The 16,728-nt window shown below is 48.2% G+C and overlaps 1 protein-coding gene across 1 annotated transcript in view; it reads left to right on the forward strand.

Annotated features, from left to right (window-relative positions):
- UNCX (UNC homeobox) overlaps positions 1–16,728 on the forward strand; it is a 69,959-nt gene that overhangs the window by 41,176 nt on the left and 12,055 nt on the right. The window lies entirely within an intron of this gene.

Genomic DNA, 16,728 nt, shown 5'->3' on the forward strand with positions numbered 1-16,728 from the left:
GTATTTCCATCCGCAGACTCGAGTGACATGTCCATTTTTTACAAAGAAAAGTTGTATTTTTGAGGTGAGTTCCTCACCTACCAAAACTGTCTGCCTCGAAGATCTAAGAAGAAGCCCCTGCCCCACTGATTTCTAATAAATTGCTATTTCCACCAGGAGGGGACTCGGATGTCCGGCCCCTGCCAGTCCTGGTGCGGCGCCCCTTTGTGCGGCTCCGGGGAGGTGTGCGGTGCATAGGGGAGGCGTGTGCCCGCTCGATCCCCTGGCGTCTATTTGGCCTTGAGCCCCCAGGAGGCTAAGCGCTTGGTTCTTGAGTTTCGCTGGCAGTTTTCCCACTTGCCGTGGAGTTCCCTGTAGGAAGTGTAGTCTTCCTCCTGTTGTTTTGGGTTGTTGTTTATACAGTGCTCCAGATACATATGGCACTTGGAAGCAATTAAGGTAAAGATGCAAAGTGGGCCTGTCCCACAGGGCTCCCAATCTGCCAATCTCCCGCTCCCAGGGAGGCCCTGCTCAGACAGGAGCCTTATGAGGCGAGGCACACACCAAAGGAGCACAGGGAGGATACACTCTTCAGAGTAGTTCTGTTTTGTTGCCTTTCTTTTTTTAAAGATTTATTTATTTATTTTAGAGAGAAAGAGAGAGAGAGATGGGGGAGGGGCAGAGGGAGAAGAGAATCTCAAGCTGACTCGGCACTGAGCCTGAGCCTGATGGGGGCGCTCGATCCCACGACCTGAGATCATGACCGGAGTGGAAACCAAGAGTCGGACACCCAACGAACTGGGCCACCCAGGTGCCCCTGTTTTGTTGCTTTTTAAGATTGGTTTTTAATATCAGTTGATAGAAAACAGAAGCCCTTCTGCCCAAAGATGAAGCTGAAGATTTGCAGCTGCTACTGGTGGAAACTAACACTGTGGCTTTGTAGCCACACAGGCCATGACAACATTTGCCATCTCTCGTCGAGAAACCACCATAAACCCCTGGTCCGTGTGTGTCTTCACGGGTGCAAAAGTGAGAGACAGGAGGCCTTGGGGAGCAAAGGTTGCGAGGTCATCCACAGTGGTTTCTCTGCGTTCCTGTTTGTCACTGGTGGTTTGGTCCACCTGGAGGTGGCCATGCAATGTGGCACGGAGATTCCACACACACTCTCTCAGTGACTGTGACTTGCCACCATTGCCCCCACCAAACCATGCTGGCCTTTCACGTTATGATAGTGTGTGCACAGGGGGCTCGTACGTGCGCTGCGGCTGCAGGCCTTCCTCTCTGTTCCCCCCGAAAGCGCCACAGCGGCATTGTGTGGAATACAGTGAAAACAGAGGGTGACTAGTTTTCTTATGCTTAGCCCCGATGAGAAGAGAATAAACTAAAATAGAGTAGAACTTCATTAATGTGCAACAGTAGAAAAAGCCTTTACACTCTGCACTTATCAAATTATCCTTCATGTACTGAAAGTTGCCTTGATATGCCATTAAATGTGGTTAATTAATATGTGAAAATTTAACCAAGATATATTTGTGCAGAAGGGGTTATGCAACAGAAAGGAGCCACATTGTATTTAACCTAAAGGGGGCAGCAGTTTATTCTCTCCAAGGTTTGAAGACATATTCTTTAGATCCGGGGGGGGGAGGGGATCATGCAATGTAAGTGTGTAAGTTATAGTAGCAAAGAGCAGATATATGGAAAAACCTGCCACATTCAGATTTTAGCAATGCTCATAAACTTTCTGACGACACATAATGGAGAGAAGAGAGCAGGGGATAAAATTCTGATAGCGATTTAGGCTGACTGCATGTTAACAGACTCGATTTAATATTCAAACTAGTCAAGTAATTTGCTCTGAACTCCAAAATAATAAATATAAATGTGAAGTAAATGACATCAGATTGGCCAGAGGCCTGGGGGAGAGTAGCATGCCAACCCAGGTTGGGGACTCTGCTCTGTTTGTACTTTAGACCCCCAGCATTCACAGCTGGGGGTAGCTGGACAGATGACCCTGGGATGGCACGTGTGTGTTTCTATACTCCAGCTTGGCAGCCACTGGGTTTTGCCAGAGGTGTGTGTGTGTGTGTGTGTGTGTGTGTGTCTGTCTGTCTGTCTGTCTCTTTCTCTCTCACAGACACATATACACACACCCCTGACTAAGCATGTCAGAGAACAATGCAGTTCCCCATAACTCTGATTCTACAGAAAAGGTAAGCTGCTTGTAGTCAGGGAGCAGGAATTTTTTTCTGGGTTGTGTGACGAGCTCAGCATTTATTTTGGCAAGCTCAAAAAAGTAATATGTGTTATCCTGAATTCCTGGGTATTGTCGGGCTCAGCTGGGTTGGGTGGGAGCCCTGGTTTCCAGGACCTTGTGGTCTATGCTCGTTTGAAAAAAAAATGATTTGCAGCTTCAATAAGAGAACAGCACAGAAGCAGAAGCACTTAGTTGTGTATTTTGGTTTAAGAAAATGAGACGGTCTCTAGGACACTACACAGTAACTTCAATTTAAATACTGCCCACAGATTTCAGTATTACTTGAATATTTGAAAGAGAATTATGGGTGTTCACAGTATTAGTTGACCTAGGGTTCAAGAGGTGTGCAGAAAAAAAATCCCAAACACTTGAATAAGGATATTTTCAACATCTTTCTCCAACTAAAATCAAGCTGCTGTGTATGCCTGGCAGCCATGTTTCCCAAATCTCGTTCACCTTCCACCATCACCATGTCCCCAGATCATCTGCACTGCTACCAACCTCAAATCACTTGTGTTCCTCTAAGTTAATGTACTTTCCAGCTTATATAAATTTAAAATGAAACTGTATCACACTATAAAATTATACTTGTAGTCTTTTAGGAGTACCCTTAACTTTTAACACACATACTTGAATTAACAGTCTAAAATTAATCAGAATCTTTGCCCTCCTCCTGAGGGAGACAAAGACCTTGGCTTGCTTCCACTGCAACCACCATCACCTGCACTTCGTGTTACTGTCCGCATCCGGCACTTTTGGCATCAGCGTCTTTGCCGTAGACATCTTTGTCTCAAGCACTTTTTTCCACGGACATTTTCACTGCATAACTAATTGGCCATAAGGCAATAAAAGATAAAAATACTTCTTGACAGTTCGGTTTGACAATTTGGTTCCGTCAGACTGGTTGACAGTTTGGTCTCTACTGGCACAGGACTCCCACTTTTATAATAATATAGATCTCAGCCCTCGTGGTGGTCTACACGGCTGCACAGGGTTTTCAACCCACGTTTCTCCTGGAACTTTGGAATGTCCATCAGCAGACATGTGGCCATTTGCCAGGAACAAATAGCAGTGTGGACGGCTTTCACAGTGTAGCACAAAGCTCAGTTACAATTCACTTCCTAGTATCTGGAAACTGGTGCCTCTCTTAACGAAGGAAGGAATTTTAGTGAAACTAGGAAAAGTGTGATGCCAGACGAGGGAACTAATTAACAAGCAAAACAATGCACAATACTATAAACAAAAGACTTGGAAGACAAGCACTCAGGCACAATCCACGAAATAGGATCAGTCATTTGTGCAGTATTGATGTGAATCTGCACTGTAAGTTTTGAATGAGTTCAAATATTTTGTATTTTGCAATAAAGTCTTGAATTTTATTATTTGTTTTTCTGTTCCATTATGTCCTTTTTAATGAATGTCCCTCTTTTATTTTTTGTGATTCTATCTTCTATGACAGCATTGCCTCAGGGTCAGCTACTTTTGTGGTAAAAGTACCTAGAACCATTATTGTCACCCAGAATCTTGTTTCCATCTTGTTTCTAACCCCCAATAAGCCCTTTGTATTATTACATGTTGTACAGTCACTGCTTCTTGAGGCTTAGTCACATTTACATTTTTTAAAATTTCACTAATGCGTCTTGCATGTCACTTTTTCCTTCCAGAATTTCCTCATTTCCTTAGTTCTTTCAGCAAGGGTCAGCTGTGGCAAATGTTCCTGTTCGAACATGTCTGTGTGTCTTCATTTCACCTTGAGGTGGTTTAGTGAGGTGTGGACGGTTCTGCACTGGAATGCACTCGCTCAGTCTTTGGAAGACCTCATTCCATCACGTCTTTGCTTCTATTTTGCAGTTGAGAAGTCTGCTGTCACAGCCTCCAGCTGTCGGTGGCTGTGGTAGCTGTTTGTCCCTCACTGGCAGCTTGCAAGGTCGTCTCTCTGTCTGTGGTTCTCACTACAATGTATTTAGATAAGGATCTCTTTTATCCTGTTTGGGACTTAAGTTTTATGAATCCAAGGAGGTGTATTTTAATCGATTCTGTAAAATTCTCAGGCATTATCTTTGCATGTTGCCTCTACCCCATTTCTCTATTCTTGGAGGACACCTGTGGGCTGTGTGCCACATCACTCACGCCTCCTACGTCTCCATACCCCTGTCCTCAGCCTCTTGGTTCACATTCCCTTTGGTCACCTCTCCTTGTCCCCACCTTGCTTCCACATACAGTCATCACTGGAACCTTCTTTTTCTTCTTGTTCTCTTTATTCCTTTATTGCTCCCAAATTACTACACCCAAAACAATACCTTACTCATTCTGGGGGTGCACTAAACAATTGTTGATCTGATTTAATTGTCAAAATATCAGGAACAAACACCCAGAATTCCACTAAAAAAAAAAATGTTTCCCTTGAGAACCTCACAAAAACAAACAGGATCACATTTATAGACTTCTCTTCTAGGCCCCCTGTATTTTCGGTTGGCAGCCAGCCTGATCTCTTTTAGGCCTGTCCTAATTTATTTTTGGTCCCATGCATATGAACCAGTGCTTATTTTGATAACTGCATTTATGCTTCCAAGCTTTGACAGACAAATCATTGCCCTGGGCTCCCTAGTGGCCCCAAGCTTCAGCTCTCCTCCTGCCCGAAGGAGTAACTCACCTTCCAGCAGGCTCCGGTCTGTTCTCTGCAATTAGTTATCTAGCAATTGAGCTTCTCAGGATGACTGTCTTTCAGAGAGAAAAAAACCTACAAATACAGTGTGTGAAAGCCTTTCTGAAGTCTAAAATTCCATGTCCATGGTAGGGAATGGTGTTTACCATCTGGAGCATTTAAAGAGAAGCATGAGCAGCTACAACCGAACTTGTTTCCAGCGGCATTACTAGCCAGTCAGCCCCCTCCTGCCACATCCTGGTCCACAGTTTCCAAGAGAGAAGTCTCTGTTCTGGAGCACAGGCATATTGATGAAAGAAAGACATTCCTGACCAAACTTCCACCTTCCATTGGTTCAGGGTTTCTGTGGAATCTGGACACCTATCATTCCAGACGTTCTAATTAGGTAATAAACTTGCTTTCAGAGTGCTGGGAACATCAGCTCAGAGCCTCCCAGCCCCTTCCCCTGAAAATCCCAGCATGAGCAGAAGGCCAAGTTGAGGGAGGGTAGAGGGCTGAAAACCAAGTCTAGGTTGTCAGACAGAAGTTGCTTTGCCATTTGGCTTCATCTAACTAAGGCAATGACTCCAAATTGTTCTTTGGATAACACTGAGGGTGAGGAGGTCAGAGAGAGGGGAGAGAGGGAGTCCTTGCCTGCTGGCCGGCTGCCAGATCGAAGTCCAAACACCTGGGTGCCAGATGTGCCTTGGGCGTGAGGCCCACTCTTGACCCAGCGGCTGCACTTTACATGTGGGAGCTGCTGAGCTCGGCTGGGAGAGGGTTGCAAGGCTGCACTGAAGACAGGCAGCCCATAGCCCGGTTTGCTTTCAGCTGCTTGCTTTCTTCTCTCCCCACTTCTTAGACCCGCTGCACCCTTTCCTGCCTGGCAGCTTACTGTCAGCTCCTTGGTTTGGCACCTTCAGCACCAGCCCTTGACACTTATTTGGATTATCCATGCCTTGCTGTCTTTGTTAAAGTTCAGTGAGGGGAGATGCAGCTGGTTGGTACACTCAGATGATGGTCTGAGACTGTCATGCCACGGCCGGGGGGAAGTAAAGCAAGAAGCTGCAGGCTGGCCACACTGCCCCAAACCAATGGCCATATTCAGGAAAAGTCTGGAATGCTGTGGTATTGCCCTGTGGGGCAGACTGCCCCTGGCCGGGGTGACACAGGAAGTGAAGGCCACCTCAGATCTGCTTATGATTTATTGAGCTCCTGTCTCCTTTCGAGTGGGAGTGCTTTGTTGAGAATGTCCTCCCTCCTTCCTCCTGGGAGTCTGAGCTTGACTATCTCCCTCTCAGGTTAATGGGGTTTGGAGGAAAGGCAAGTCTGACTCGAACCCGGCCCTCCCGCCCGTTGCTAGCTCTGGGCACATTACCTAATCTCTCTGATCCAGCCTCTCGGTGTGTAAACTGAGGGGTGGTAAAAAGCATCTTTCCAGGGCATCGAGAGGAGTGAAGGGGCCTAACCCAGGGTGCAGGACAAGCTGGTGCTCTGCCCTCCTCCCCCTTCATCTGACCTTTGGTTGTTCATTGCTGGGTCTTTCCAGCTGGAGTGTTCAAAGATTTGAACACAGTTCAGTTCAAAATGAAGCAAGTTCAGGGAAAAAAATGAATGTGGCCAATAGTGATACCCATACTCTGTTGGAAAACATCCTTGGGGGGACCTGACACCCATTCTGGCACCCACATACCGACGACTCGGGAAATATCAAGTCACACAAAGAGCTACAAAGGACTCTCCGGTCTGTGTCCCACATTCCTGCTAGGGCAAGCGACTACTGTCACCGGTCACCAACTCTGCTCCTCCCATCTGCAGTCCCCTAACTGGGACAGCGGGAAGCAGATTGACCAGCAAAAACTGAAAGAGTAGAAACATCTGGCGGCTCCTCAAAGGTTAAATAGAGGCACCACATGACCCCGCAGCTCCACTCTGGGGCAGACAGCCGGAAGAAGAGAGAACAGCACTCCAGACAAATATCTGTGTTCAGTGTTCCTGCCAGTGTCACCCATGGTAGTCCAAGGGTGGAAGAAGTATCCATGATGGACAAGTGCAGAAATAGAATGTGGTGTACACACACATGGACTATTACTCAGACATAAGAAGGTTTGAAGTGCTGACACCTGACAGCAGGGATGACCCTAGACAATATGATGCTCAGTTAAGGAAGCCAAACACAAAAGGCCACATTTTCTGTGGTTCCATTTATATGAAATGTCCAAAACAGGCAAATCCACAGAGACAGAAAGCAGATGGGTGGGTGCCAGGGGCCAGAGGGTGGGAAATGAGGGGTGGGCTTCTTAGAGAGTGTTCAGGATCCGGTCAGAAGTGGTGGTTGCACACCACTGTGAATGTACAAATGATGTTCACTTTAAAATGGTGGGTTTCATCTAAAAAACCATAACCATAGAACCATACACCCTTCCAAAATACATAAGGAAAAGAGTAAATCTATATGTTTCTATGTGAGAACCAGCGAGTACAGAATTCAAGCAGAACTTCCCCTAAACCGTTCCTGAACAAAGAGGAAACTTTTCTTCCTGAAAGATCCTCCCGTGCTAGCTACCCCCATCCTAAACCATTTCCTAACCTACATGTGCTTCTGGAGATCGTGCTTGTGGAACTGCTCTTTTTCTGATTTGGCTTCTTTCACATTTGAAGTAATTTGGGATCAGCTCTAATATTTTTTGCTTTAGAAAAGTAGTAAAAATTAATTAATCTACCACCGTACTGATAGCAAAAGTTAATAGAAATTTTAATAAAAATACAACCGCAATAAGCTTCCCTATTGTTCTAATAAATGCAATAGTAGTTTAGAATTGTAGATAAAAAAATTAATAAAACAGCTGAAGCTAGGGACCAGGAAGCTCAGAAAAAGGGGCACAGTCTCTGCCCCGCTTCTCCAGCCGCTGAGGGGAGAGGATGTCCTCAACCAGCGGTTCCCACTTCATGCTGTGCCTTAGAAGTTTTCTTGAACATTTAACTAATTCTTCTTGTTTGATGGCTTATTTTTAACCAGATTTTTATCCAATATAAAAAGGTCTTGTGGACCAGCTAATATCTAATATCAAGCTACAGTGACACATTCACAGAGGAAAATAGGGAAAATAAACAGAGAAAATAAAACCCTCTAGAGAGAGGGTTTTTTTTTTTTTTTTTAAAGATTTTATTTATTTATTTGATAGAGAGACACAGCGAGAGAGGGAACACAAGCAGGGGGAGTGGGAGAGGGAGAAGCAGGCTTCCCGCTGAGCAGGGAGCCCGATGTGGGGCTCGATCCCAGGACCCTGGGATCATGACCTGAGCTGAAGGCAGACGCTTAACGACTGAGCCACCCAGGTGCCCCTAGAGAGAGGGTTTTAAGAAAACCAGAAGACACACTTGGCTTTGGGCACAGGGAAAAGCAAGACTTCCGCATTCGTGAGGTCCTTGTCTCTGGATGGCATTCCTGGAAGCTACATGTGGTTTTTCTGATGGCTTCTTCTTTCCAACACTGTGACAGAAACAGAGGATTCAGGAAACCACCGCCCCTGGAGAAGACAAATGCAGGCCTCACTTTCAGGGATGGGAGGCCCCACCAAGTCTCTCCTGGGGCTTTTCCCTGGGTTCATGGCAGCCTGTTCCTCAAGGTGAGCAGAGAAATCCCAGTGTGGTGGACAATCAGGTGAGAAGCAGCTTCCCCAAGACAGGCAGCTTCTTCAGAAATCACAGTAGCTCATTGGATGCGGCAAAGCCCAGGGCCCTGATGATCACCTGCTCAGGTCAGAAAGTCTCTGCTGGCCTGCCCTCTGGGTGGAAAACCAAATGGGAATGTTTTTGGTCAAGTAGAAGTTGTTAGAAGGTGTGGGAAGTGTGGAAACGAAAGAATAAGGAAGAGAAAAACATTTTTAGTTGCCTTTAATTTAGCCAGCTCTTTTCACTAAATGCCAGAACTAGAATTTAAATGGATTTAAATGTTGCCAGAAATCAGTGTTCTGCTGTGCTGAGAATATAGGGAGGTAGAGGGAGAGGTGTGCTTGCAAGGCCCATTAAGGGGCTAAAGCAATAGAACTGATGCCTCCAGGGGGAACCCAAGAGAGCACTAACTCGGCGATGCAGTTCCCCTGGAGCCTCTGCCCTGGGCCGCAGAGCAAGGGCAGTTGTAGTTGAGAGAAACCTTGGCCAAGACCCCATGTTCCCTGGGCACTAGCACCGGCTTCCAGGGGCAGTCCTGAGCCCTTCCTGGACTGTCCTTACTGCCTCTGCTGAGTGAGGGGCAAGAACTGGCTGCAGGCAAGTTCTAGATTAGGAGGTCTAATCTGGAAGTAAGCACATTGTGGGTGGAAGGAAGAGCCAGAAGTGCCTCAGCATGGCTTCCCTCGGCCTGTTCCACCCATTGCTCAGACTCTACCAGGCTCTCAGAGCTGCCCTCACTCAGAGGCCTCTGAGCCCCTGGTCCTGGAGGGGCTCCCTTCTGTGGAGAAAGACATCAGCTGCTCCTGGGGGAAACTTGAGAAATCTCAAAAATTATTATGGGAAAAATTATTATGGTAAATATCATCTATGAACAAAAGTAGAGGCTTTAGCATGAATCCCCATGTACCCATCACCGGCTTCTTCATCCCTCCCCTCTACTGTTTTTTTCTTTATTTTTTTTTTTTAAAGATTTTATTTATCTATTTGACAGAGAGATAGAGAGAGAGCACAGATAGGCAGAGTGGCAGGCAGAGGGAGAAGCAGGCTCTCCGCTGAGCAGAGAGCCCGATGCGGGGCTTGATCCCAGGGCCCTGGGATCATGACCTGAGCAGAAGGCAGACGCTTAACCCACTGAGCCACTCAGGCGCCCCTGTTTTTTTCTTTATCGTAGAAAAACATGCATAGCATAAAATTTACCATTTTAACCATTTTTAAGCGTACAGTTCAGGCACATTAAACACATTCACACTGTTGTGCAACCGTCACCACCATCCATCTCCAGAACTTTCCATCTCCCCACACTGAGATTCTGTCCCTGTTACACACTGACCCCCAGCCCCGGCCCTGCCGTCTTACTCTCTGTGTCTGGGAGTCTGACTCATCAGAGAACCTCATGTGAGTGGACTCATATGGCATTTGTCCTTTGGTGACAAATTTCACAAATTTATGATTTCACTTAGTGTAATATCCTCAAGGCTCATAAACCCCTCTACTTTTCTTTAGAACAAAACTACTAATATTTCCAACTCTACCACTATGAACTCATTTGGCCCCAATGCCAGCTCACCCTGGAGCAGAGTTGAGAGGGCGGGTCAGAGAGGCTGAGAGACTGCTCCAGCGTCAGTCGGCAGTGGGAGCGACTGGAGGACTTGCGTGCTTACTCCACCACAGGGCCCGCTGCTGCCTTCATGGAAAGATGGGTTCACTTCTGTGGAATCCGCCATACAGCTGTCTGGGGCAGGGTTTTCCACCACTAGGACGGCATGCTCCGGTGGCATGCAGGGCCATTATAGGAGGCACACGGACTAGCACTTTTTACTTTAATAACTGTTTATCTCAGTGTATGTATACGAAAAAGCAATGGGCACGTCGAACTTGTGATTTCATAGATTTAATCTTAGGGTGAGGCTGAATTAAACAGTGATTCTTTTTTTTTTTTTTTGAAGATTTTATTTATTCATTTGAGACACAGAGATAGAGAGAGAGAGAGAGAGCATGAGCAGGGAGAGAGGCAGAGGGAGAAGGAGAAGCAGGCTCCCTGCTGAGCCAGGAGCCCGATGTGGGACTCGATCCCAAGACCCTGGAATCATGACCTGAGCTGAAGGCAGATGCTTAACCATCTGAGCCACCCAGGTGCCCCTAAACAGTGATTCTATTTCAAGTAGATTTAAAGAGAAATGTAAAGTAAACAGGGGTGTGTGGATATGAAACCCAAGGCTTGAGTAACTGAAATCTGAAATTTAGGAGACACTGAGTCCAGAAGTGCACTCTTCCCTGAGAGGTAAAAGGACAAGCAGCCCCCGATAGCCAGGGATGGGCCACCCAGGAGGCCTTGGTGCTGTTCTGTTGGATGTCAGCAGCTTCACAGAGCACCGCACCGGACAGTCACCCTCTGGGTTGAAATGAAGGGAAATTCATAATCTTGTCTCAGCACAAACAAAAACAGCATCACTGTGCAAACCAGAAGGACCAAACATCCCCTCCCCTGGTGGACAGGACCAATTGCAGGCGGCAGCTGGGCCTGGTCTTCCCTTTTGGGTAAGATTTACCAAGATCCCCAGTGTGGAATGATCCCTGCTTGCTGACAGCACCCATGCCATAGCCAGCCCCTGCCTCCCCAGAGCCTGAGGCCCGTGACGAGTCCTCTGAAACCCCATCCTGTTGAGGTGCCTTTGGGCCCCAGGCGTGCCACCTCTTTCCAGCCACAAGCACTAACCCAGCCTACACACCTGAGTCTTGGCAGCCTTGGCTGCAGAGATTGAGGAGGCATGGGGTGCTTATGATGTGGAATGTGCTGGCTGGAGCTGGGGTCCTCTTACAGGCCAGGCAGAGGACAATGAGGCCGCTTGCATGGCTCTGACCCCTGGGCTTGGAAGCAAGCAGGAGCTTCTCCTGCACTGTTTGGTGGCACCCGTCCTTGAAGTGCGACAGCGTAGTCCTCCTTCCCAGACAGTTCCTGGCCACTTAGTGCGAACTGCTTCCCTTCGTGCTCGTTCATGCTTCTGTGATGTTGTGTTCTCAGACATGGGCCACAGGCTCCACCCTCCAGGAGGCACAGGTGTCCCTTTTCTTTGTATCTGGTCAGAGTTCCAGGGTGTTGGATCAAGGTGGTGGTCTCTGTCTTGGAGTCTGTAGTTTTTCCCCCATCATACAGAACTCCGCTCTACTAGAAGGCTGTTCTCAGTGAGCTGGAGGGGCAACAAAGCCATAGGTCACTATTGATGAAGTTCCTCATGGTTCAGGGCAGGCTTGCCACCTCTAGGCTGGAGCCCTTGTCTGTAGCCCTGAGCTCATACTTCAGTGTAAACAAGCTGAGTGCCCAGTCTTTCACATGCATTGTTATTTAATTGCATTGGTGAAAGCAAAGGTGGGCTTTTCAGTATGAGGCAGCCTGTGAGTAGGGCACAGTGGAGCCTCTGCTCTGGAATGCACTGGGCCCTGGGATCCCCTGAGGACACTTGGGGCTCTGTGAGCCTCTTCTGACAACTCACCCTGGCCCATCTGACTGGTCAGAGAAGGAGTGGACTGGTTCTCACCCCACATCCCACTTCTTATTGGTCCCAAGAATCAAATAGGGCATACAGCATCTAATCAGCCTAATCAAGATAAAGGGACCTAGGCCGTGCCTCCTGCTGTCTCTAGAATGGCCTGTTCTGCACATAGGACACTCTAAATGGTGTGTGGGAGTGTGGGACACTCATTCCAGAGCCAGAGAAGGTAATGAAGAGGTTCTGAACCTGGGGAGGAAGTGGGGCTAGAAGAGCTCTGCAGGGGCCAGTCCACCCCCACCCGGGTGAGTGAGCCCAGCGGGCTGGGCAACTGTGCTCCTGGGACAGAAGTCCTATCCCTGGGGGCTCCCAGGCTCACAGTCCTTTTTGCACTGCTGTTGTGTCTCTGGAAATGAAAGCTCTTTCTTCTAATGAGGACAACAGCAAGCCACCAAGAGCAGTCCCTCATGTTCCTGAGGGGGGCCCGGGGACACCCGGCTGCTGGGATGGGAAGCAGGTAAGGGAACTTGTGATTTATGTTTAAACATAAATATCCCCTCTGCCATCCTCACCATCATCCACAGTGAAATTGGTAGGCTCCAGCTTGTGCTAATGACTCTAACCAGTGTGTAATTTCTTCTTGTAAACCTGCCACCTCTCTCCATAGATTTCTACTGCTGCCACTCTGGAACTCATCATTACTGTTCTCATTAACTTAGAGTTAATTCAGACTATCTTGAGTATTCTTCTTTTTCTCCTGGTGGATGGAATATAACTGACATCTGACTCTGTAGGAAAGTCACAGGCAGCAGGAATATAATTCCTTTAACAGTGCTTTTGTTTATGCATTTCTTCAGTGCAATCTTGCCATCCCGGCCACTATAAATCACCAGGCAGGAATGAGCTGATGACATTGTAAGGAGCAGGAGGGAGAAAGCCATGGGCACCCAAGGGCCTGTCACCTCTCCCCCTGCCTCAGTTTCTCTGTGTATAAAGTAGCCGGATGGGCTCTGCTGAGAATTAATTAACAAATGTCCATTAAATGTTCACAGGGTGAGCGCTCTGCAACTGCTAAGTGGTATTAAATAATTACAGCCCTCAAATGATGAGTCTATCATGTCGTTGATCTGATGCATGAAAATGTTGTTATATGTCTTTTCACAAAGACTTTATTTAACAAGAGCTGATCTTTGCAATTTGGTTTATTTTCTGTATCCCTTTTAATTTCAGACTCATGGGTTATTAGCAGATAACTGCTCATTTCTGCTGTAAATCAAGAAAACACTCATTAGAAACCCAAAGCTGTGATTGCTAGGAGTTTCGGCTTGTAAAGAATGGGATAATGGCAAGATTTGGTGTTAAAAATAGGCTAAATTCAGGGGCATCTGGGTGGCTCAATCGTTAAGTGTCTGCCTTCAGCTCAGCTCATGATCCCAGGGTTCTGGGATCAAGCCCCACATTGCATCGGGCTCCCTCCTCTGCAGGGAGCCTGCTTCTCCCTCTCCCACTCCCCCTACTTGTATTCCCTCTATTGTTGTGTCTCTCTCTGTCAAATAAAGAAATAAAATCTTTAAAAATAAATAAATAAAAATAAAAATCGGCTAAATTCAAAAGTATTTGTAGTTTAGAGAAAACAAAATGGCATTTTCTGACCTCAGCAACCTTTTAAATGCATTAAAATCCAAATCATACTTGGCAAAGCACCAGGATGAGAGCTGGCCATCAGATTTCAGATTGGGTGCTCATGGCTGGGGAGAGAGCAAAGAGGGATGGCCATGCGGAGCCTCCCCAGTGACCATGCTGGGTGCCAAGCCACCCAGATGTTAGCGTCTAATGGAGTAGGGCTGAAACGAGCCACTGCCTCTGCCACGCTGGGGGCCACCTCACGCCCACAGATGCAGACAGCCCACAGGGGCCACCTCACGCCCACAGATGCAGACAGCCCACAGAGGGGTCAGGGGCGATTTTAAAAACAAATCTGTAAACTCTGAAAAGAAAAAGGATGCTGATTTCTAAAACATATGCTCTGGGCTGAAGGCCAGTGTCCGAAGAGCTTTCATCCCCTACTTCTGGCTCCCTGGTGACATTTTCTCCTTGTGTCTTTTAGGGAACATGTTGATTCACAGAGAGAGTGTATTCAGGCCTTACTCCCACATTCCTCATTTATACATGCCTTTCCAGACTGGTAGAATTTCTTTTTGCAAAATTATCCTTGTCTAATCCATAGAGACAGAAAGTGGATTAGTGGTTGCCAGGGGCTGCGGGGGAGGGGTCGAGGATGGGGAGTGACTGTTAATGGGCATGGGGCTTCTTTCGGGGGTGATGAGGACGTCCTGGAACTAGAGAGTGGTGATGGTTGCAAACTCCTGTGGATGTGTTAAAAACACTGAACTTTACACTTTAGAAAGGTGAATGTGACCATGTGTCTGTGATAACACAATAAAACAGTTACTTAAAGAATATAAGTCCCTCTTCTTGCTGGCCTAATGCAGGTACTGAGACCTTGAGTTCCTCATCCTACACTGAGGATACACAGGAACTAGGTCCCACAACCCTGTAGCCTCGCTTTGACCCCATGGTCAGGAAGAAGGTCCCATAGTCCTGCACTTGGCATCTGGATACTGTAGAGAGGAAGGAGCTCTGAAATTCCTGTAGTGGCTCTCGGCTACTGCAGTCAAGTGTAGGTCTGATAGATATTTAGGTGCACTTTGTAGTTTGTAGTTCTTTTTTTTTTCTTAAACACTTTCACCTGTTGCCAAATGCTGAAGACCCCATGCACCTGACCTGGGGTTGTTATTCTAAAATTTACCAGAAGTGGATAAAAGACTTGTACTTTTGATACATTACAAAATTGACCTATAAAGACTCTGTATGAACAAAATTGTAATGACTTAGGCTTTGGGCAAAAGAAGGGAGGAAGACAAAGACAAGGTGGACCTCGCTGTCCCTGGACTTTTGGGAACCACCAGACCCTCTAAGAGGAATAATAGTTCTCCTAACATCAGGTCAGCAGCAGAAAATAGATCTCCCCAGAGTTAGGGCTCTGATCCATCAACAGCAAGGATGGGGCCTGGGCAGGGAGAGACCCATGGAGTCTGCCGGAGGTGTGGTGGGAGACCCTGGCTGATCTCACTGTGTCCTTTCTTGTTTTTCGTGCAATCTCTTTATTTAAAACTCTCAATGATTTTTTTAAAGGTTCATTTATTTATTTTAGAGAGCGCGCATGGAGGGGAGGGACAGAGGGAGAGAGAATCTCACGCAGACTCTGCGCTCAGCATGCAGAGCCCATCTTGGGACTCGATGTCAGGATCCAGAGATCATGACCTGAGCAGAAACCAAGAGTCAGAGGCTTAACTGACTGAACCACTCAGGCGCCCCCAGAACTCTCAATGATTTTTAACAAGAAGAAAGTAGCCAGGCAGAGATAGAAGCCAGAACCGCTTTTAGCTAGCTTGGACATGTGATATCTCCATCCTCCAGGGGACACTTTTGGTGTGTCTTAGGACGGCCTTGCAAGAGGCCATCGCCTGGCCACAGGATCAACATTTGTAAGATAGAAAGTAAGAGCAGGTGGGTTCCAGGGGAAGTAAGAGGGAAGTTTCCAGGAGACTGGCGTCAGGGCCACACTGATCATGTGTGTGCACCTTAGCACTGAGGGGCCCCAGCCTCCTGCTTTCACTGGAGTTCCCGTTGTAGAGAAAGGTGACCCTCTGGTAGCCTGTGTGGAAAACCCTTGAGCAATGGTCACCCTTCTTCCTGCCACACTGGTCAAAATAAAGCATTCCTGGGAGGGAATTGCTCCCGAATAATGAAGACAGACCACAGCTGTGGAGACGCAAGTGGCAAGGGGGTCTTCCCTCCACAGGTACCTGCGCCAGCCCCCATCTAAGAGCTGCAAGTTCCAGGGAATGCCCTGCATCTGCAGTGAGCAGCAAGCAGCCCCACAGGGTGTGGAAGCATAGGCGGCATTTCCTGAGGGCAGCGGGTTCACAAGGTCTTGGCCTCCCTGAAGTCTGCTGGGCAGAGGAGAAAATGAGGTGCCACCTGGGGAGCCCAGCCCTGGGTGGGAACCTCCTCCTGGGCTGCGGGTGGTGTGCAGGAAGGCCTTTGCGGCAGGCCTGGCTGGGAGGTCTGCCCGCCGCAGCCAGCGCCCGCAGAAGAGTGGAGGTGCTCCTAGGCGAGAGTGGGCTGGGGTTCCTCTCTCCCGGGGAGGAGAATGGAATCAGGAGGAGAGGCAGCCCCCGCCTAGTAACAGGTTATTGGTCTTTGTTTACCGGGCCACGAGGCAGGTCTGCCTCTCTCCTCCCAGCCCATTTTCTCTGCTTGCCAGTTTCACGTCCGGGGGGGACAGAGGGGGACTGCGGGCGGATTAGCTCCTGCCCGGCGGGCGGCCGTTCGCGCGGCGGCAGCTGCTCTGCGGCCCTGCCAAGGGCAGCGTGGGCCCTGTTCCCGTTTACTTAGGGCCGAATCGGCTCGGACACGACGGCTGCCTCTGTTTATCTTCAAGGCCAATTCCGTCCCGCCCCGTCGGGCCGCCGGGCCGGGCTGCGCGGGCCGCGGCCGCGGGGTCAGCGGCGCACAACGGAGAGGCTCGCGCGCCGGTCCCGTTTCGGGGCTTTGTTGCGGGAGCCTCGGAGCCTCGTGCCGATGGGTTAATGGGGCAGAAGCGATCGGTGAAGGGCGACAGA

The sequence above is a fragment of the Phoca vitulina genome, unplaced genomic scaffold (genome assembly GCF_004348235.1).
Source record: "Phoca vitulina isolate PV1807 unplaced genomic scaffold, GSC_HSeal_1.0 scaffold79, whole genome shotgun sequence".
NCBI lineage: Eukaryota > Metazoa > Chordata > Mammalia > Carnivora > Phocidae > Phoca > Phoca vitulina.